Genomic DNA, 6,242 nt, shown 5'->3' with positions numbered 1-6,242 from the left:
ACAAGGCAGGAGATTCCGCTGGTGCACTTCAATTCAAATAACCAAGTACAGTTAAACTCCACCGGAGGGTGGCTAAAATTTGCCAACTTGAAAACACACGTTGTTGCTCGCAGGAATATCCCAACAGCCGACAACGAACTTCAAACGACACTATGTGAACAATAGTGACTTCCTAGTAGATTAAGTCAGAACTCAACTTTCATGTCCAGGATCGATGAGTCACAAGTCCGATAGCAACGGGGACAGCACCACACACTCCGACAGGCTCCCAGCGGTCCCGGCGAACCTACACACTGTGGAGATTTCCTCGCTCCTCCATGCCAACCGACCAACTTCCCAGGCCTGGAAACGGTGGAAGGACCAAATATACGTCAGCCGATGAGACGGCCAACCGAACGACCAACCAACGGTCGTTCCGCTCCAGTCTCCCCCCGTCGGACAGTTCATGTGTGTCGGCGAGCACTGGCGGTCGGCGCCACACCGGCACTCCGTCCCTCGACATCACTGCTGCTATGTCCCGACTGCACTGCTGGTCCGTCCCGAACTGACTGCCAGACACACGACGACCCGGTAATACAATCGGTCGCTCCAGAGATGGTACGACAGTGCACTAATCGATGCACGCTGCTGCTGCCGCTCACGGGCAAGTAACGCAGGAAGTTAGTGACGCCAGTAAATGGAGTAAGAAAACGAGGCAGCAGTACCGTAAAAGACGATGACAAACAATAAATGGAATAAACGCGTGATCACTATGAAATTTATTCCACCAATTAGGGGCATGACTCTACACGAAAGATTATCATTACAAAGCTGTACATGGACAGTGACTCGGGAAGTTCAGCAAAAGGTAGCGCCAGCACGTGCAGCAATCAGAGGCGCTAAATATCGTGGCATGTAATCAAAGAGTGCCTGAATATTCTGCTGGGGAATACTTTGCCACGCAGTTTGTAGACGCGTCCACAGAGCTTCAGGAGGACCTGAACGAACAAGTTGCCCTCCGAACATATACCACACATACATGATTTTGCAGCTGCGAATAAGGATTACCATCAGGCGTATAACGGAATGCTTATGAAAATTTGTGCCAGACCGTGACTCGAAACCAGATTTTCCGCTTATCGCGAGCGGTCGCCTTACCTTTTGGCTATCCTAGCACGATTCACGGGCAGACTCAAACTTCTGTATGTCGTCAACCATGTGTCTACAACCTGTACTCGTACATCAATTATGTATATTCTCGAAAAAGGAGACATTTTACTTGAAAGTCGCTTGCCTGGTGTCGGCGGACAAATACGATATTACAATGCCTGTGTTACTCCAAACTACGATGTCATTTTCCTTTGGACATGCATGAAGGAAGCAGCGATGTTCGTCGTTCTCTGAAGAAGACTTGCAAATTCTTCGCGACATGCTGTCGGATGTTATCCTGCTGAAATATGGCAGGAGAAGCAATGCCTCACGCCGTAAGATCTCTTTGATGTAACTGTAGCAGTTCAGTTGCCCTCAAGACATAGTAGGCGAGTTCGCGTGTTACATGCAATGGCGCCCCAATACAGCGCACTTCCGCAATTCCGCTGAACAGTACAGTTGTAACCTCCCAACAGTTTAATTTCGTAACCTCCCAATAAATGGTGACTAACCTCTCAACAGAATTTTGACTCATATATAATCTTTCAATAATTAACTGACTGTGAATCTAAACTGGAAAATGTAGACGTCAGCAGTACTGCGTCATGGCCCTGAGAAGTCATTCTGAATAAACTGAAGATTCTTACCTCAATTATGTCGCCGGATAACGCGTATATATCTGATCCTATAAGAAATTTTTCTGTCACATCCCAGTGCAATGCTGGCCACTAGATTTGCTGCGTATAGAAAGAAACAACTGATTTTTCTTTACGATAATCGGGATGACCATGGATAGGAGAAATTAGTAAAATCTTTAAATTCAGATGAATGATTGTCAGAAGTTGTCTTTATACGAAAGATTATTATTAAAAGATTTTTAAAAATATTTACACGGGGCTTGACACAACAATAGTACAAAGTAAGTTGTTATAGCGTGCGGCTATAAATAATAATAATTTTTGCTTTTACCTTATACTATATCGCTCAGGCACCGCCATCGCTCTCCACGACCGGCCTTCGTAATTGCATACAGGACATCAGTGCTCTCTGTGAGCTATACAACTAGACAACTGCTCTCTAAGAGCGACCTGACCCAACCGCCCGACTCCGAGCTACTACTACTATTGCTGCCGACACTGCTCTCTGGTCTGCGATTCTATTGTAGCATACATATCGCAGGCAGCGCGTGAGCAATCCATCGAAGTTACATCTGCTCGAGTGCGGTATCATTAAATTCCAAAAGTCGTGGGCCTCTTACACAGTTTCCCGACAGTGTTGACCACAGCGGCGCTGAACGCGTATTGACTGTATGTCAAACTGAAGCGGGACTCGGCCGAACACACTACATTTTGCCACTCAGCATGCAGGTGTCGCAGTTCACGTGCCATTGGAGTCTGGGGCGCTTGTATTTTCTGGTTAGTGAAAGCTAATGCAATGGCACGCGTGCCACCAGTCCAGCCCACAGAAGATGTCGTCGACACAGACATGTCCACACCCATTCAGTGTTCCAACGTTGTGCCAACACTGTGTACGAAGCTGTTCCTTCCTTTACGGATAAGCGGACAAGATGGCTGTAATCTCGTGCTATGGTCACACTGTGTCGTCCAGTAACCTAGAGGCGCTGTGTACAGCCCTCTTCTCTCCACGGGTTCCACATACTCCTCACTGCCGAAGCAGCGTGCCCCCTACGAGCCGCGTTGTCACGGAACGACAGACCCGCCTCCAGGAGACCAATCATTCTTCCCCGTTCGAACGCACTCACATGCCGATATTCCACATTATGATGTATGACGACTCCGCGCCGACTGAGCGTTGCGTAACGCTTGGTCACACAAAACAGGGCGCAGTTGGACCAACATGCACGCCGCCTCTCTGGCATTTTTTGTGGTTCCGCTGTTCTACAAGTCCTCTTATCACGGCCTGTTGCAGACCGTTGCTTCTGAATGTTTCACTTTTTACGAACGTAGTATGTATCCAGAAAACCTTAGACCTGTGGAGTAAGAAATGTGCATAAATGGCCTTTTAGATAATAACGGATCAATGTTTACACACCTTGTTCTTAGCAGATGATCAGATAATGGTGGCGAGTGAATAAGATGAAATCTGTGACTCTTCAAGCTTTCCCGGCGGATGTGTTGTAAATAGTCTTCACGGGTTTGCAACCGGGATCACGTTGTGCAAATTCCACAATATTTCCTCGGAGCAACTGTCCGACATCTTCAGGTGGTTCAACCTTGCTCGTGGGCAAGGTACGGTTGACGGTATCCGCACACCGACGCCCCGTTTTTAGAACACGCGCGCGAAGAATGCGCAGCCGCGGAAACCGCGCATGCTCAGTGATTTGGCATATTCAAACTTCCGCTGCCGAAAATCGCAGAGCGGCTCTCCCGTGCGTGCGCTATACGCTGCGTTTGTCAACAGTGCGGCCAGACGTTACTCACCAACGGCCGTACTAGGCCAGTGTTATGACGGGCCTGTTAGCGAAGAATCTTGATTTTCGCGTCGTGATTTAATAGCAGCCAATGCAGGGTTGCAGGCTGTGCTCAGTTGAAATCCCGTATCCTTGTTGATGAGATTATCGGCTGTACGGATATGTATTGCTTCCTTAATGACGCAGTCCCAGAAATATGATGCCAGGGATAAAACTTCCGTCTTTTCATAAATCATCCGATGTCCTGTATTCAGGCAGTGTTCCGAAATTGCCGACTTTTCGGGTTGACAAAGGCGTGTATGACGCTGATGTTCATCGCAGCTTTCTTGTACTGTGCGGCATGTCTGGCCTATATACGCTGCCCCACACTGACAAGGAATCTTGTACACACCACATTTCCTCAGTTCAAGGTCATCCTTAACCGAACCCAACAGGTTCTCAGTTTTGCAGATGGTTGAAAAACACACTTGATTCCGTATCTCCCGAGGACTCTTCCGATTCTTGACGACATGGCACCAAAATACGGCAAAAAGGCCAAAGTGGTGGGTGTCTTCGTATTTCATTCTGCTCCATAGATTGAACTCGCCAGGGCCTGAATGCATTACGTTTTTCTGTCTATCAGAATAACTGTTTTGCTGGAACACTGTCTTCAGGCCGGTGTGGCCTTGCGGTTCTAGCGCTTCAGTTTGGAACCGCGTGACCGCTACGGTCGCAGGTTCGAATCCTGCCTCGGGCATGGATGTGTGTGATGTCCTTAGGTTAGTTAGGTTTAATTAGTTCCAAGTTCTAGGCGACTGATGACCTCAGCAGTTAAGTCGCATAGTGCTCAGAGCCACTGTCTTCAGATGTTGTAATTCACTCGACAGGCTCTCAGGATCAGATACCACATGTGCTCCATAAACTAACGTACGTAATGCACTACCACATTGTGCAGGATGATGACCGCTTGTGGCCTGCCGATATAGATCTGTATGTGTTGGCTTGCGGTAGACGTTGTGTCCCAATGTTCCATCTGCTTTCCTTTGTACCAAGACATCAAAAAAAGGTAAAGTACCATCTTTTTCCACTTCCACTGTAATGTTTATATTCGGATGGAGCCAATTCAAATGCTGAAGAAACGTAGGTAGAGTGTCAAGTCCATGTGGCCACATACCGCAGAAAACAAGAGGGCTTGAGAGTGGCTGACTGTAGTGTTTTTTCCTCAAAGTCCTCCAAAAAATATTTCGTCACCACAGGAGACAGAGGGCTTCCTTCCCATGGCGACACCGTCCACTTGTTCAAAATATTGGTCTTGAAATAAGAAGTATGTTGAAGCAAGCACGTGTTTGAATAATGCTACTATGTCCTCCTCAAACTTATTTCTGATGAGCTCCAAAGATTCCTGCAAGGGCACTTTTGTAAATAAAGACACAACATCGACACTCACTAACAGATTCTATGATTGCAATCTAGAGGTTTTCAGGTGACCTATGAAATCTTCAGAGTTTCGAATGTGATGGCCACACTTGCCTACGAGAGGTCCCAATAGTGTTCTCAGGTATTTGGCAATAAAATAAGTAGATGCTCCTACGTTACTTACAATGGGACGGAGAAGCACCCCATTCTTATGGATCTTGGGTAGGCCGTAGAGTCTAGGAGGAACTGCTGCCTGTTGACGCAAACCCTTAGCGACTTGCGCCGGGGTCGAGCTCTTCCTGATGAGTTCCAAAGTCTTCCTCTGGATCCTACCCGTCGGAGCACTTTTTAATTTACTGTATGCAGGATCGTCGAACAGTTTGTATATCTTGCTGTTATATTCTGTGCGTGAGAGAAGCACAGTAGCATTTCCTTTGTCAGCAGGTAAGATGACGATGTCGTGGTCTTCTCTCAATTCTCGTAGAGCATTTCTTTCAGCTGAGGTGATGTTCAAATTGGACCTCTTAGATGAAGCTTGAGTCAAACTGCGGCATATGTCACGCCTAATCTCTTCGGCAGCATTCTTAGGAAGTTTCGAAACAGCCTGCTCTGTTCCACTAATCACATCTCGGATGGGAATGGTCCCTGGTGTAGGTGAAAAATTCAGACCCTTCTCTAGCAACGAAACTGCAGCTTCGTCCAAAGTCTTCTCCGTGAGATTAAACACGGTACGTCTTCTTGGCAAGTCTTCTTGCGTTCGGGCTTCGAGTCGATCGTATTTAGTCATTTGACGAACCTTAGCTTGTCGTTCAGTCGAGTCAGTCCAGTCATGATATCTGCTTAATGCTAAGAAAATTATTAGACGAATATGGTAAGGGGAGACTGAAAGTAAATTTTCAAAACTGTAGGAAACTTTATAATGAAGGTCCAGCATATCAAGGCATACAAGAGTTTTAAATATTTGGGTAGCATCCTGTCAGAAGATAGAACAATTAATTGGGAAATACAACAACGGGTAGCTCATGAGAAAGCAACAATCCAGAAGCTAAAAATCTCTGTTATGACCTTCGAAAGTAAGTTGGTAAGTAAAGAAGATGCTGTATAGCAGTATTGTAGAGCCTATAATGACATGTAGTTGCGAGCGCTGGGAGCTCACTGGAAAAAAAATTGAGAGTTGTAGAAATCGACCATCTCAGAATGTTGAAAATATCTCGGCAAAGCCACATAAGAAATACAACAATTAGGGAAACAACCAACACGCAAGGAAGAATGAAGAACAGCAGCTCGC

This window comes from Schistocerca serialis, chromosome 1 (assembly GCF_023864345.2).
Source record: "Schistocerca serialis cubense isolate TAMUIC-IGC-003099 chromosome 1, iqSchSeri2.2, whole genome shotgun sequence".
NCBI lineage: Eukaryota > Metazoa > Arthropoda > Insecta > Orthoptera > Acrididae > Schistocerca > Schistocerca serialis.
The sequence above is the reverse complement of the archived record's forward strand: the minus strand, read 5'-3'. Positions refer to the sequence as shown.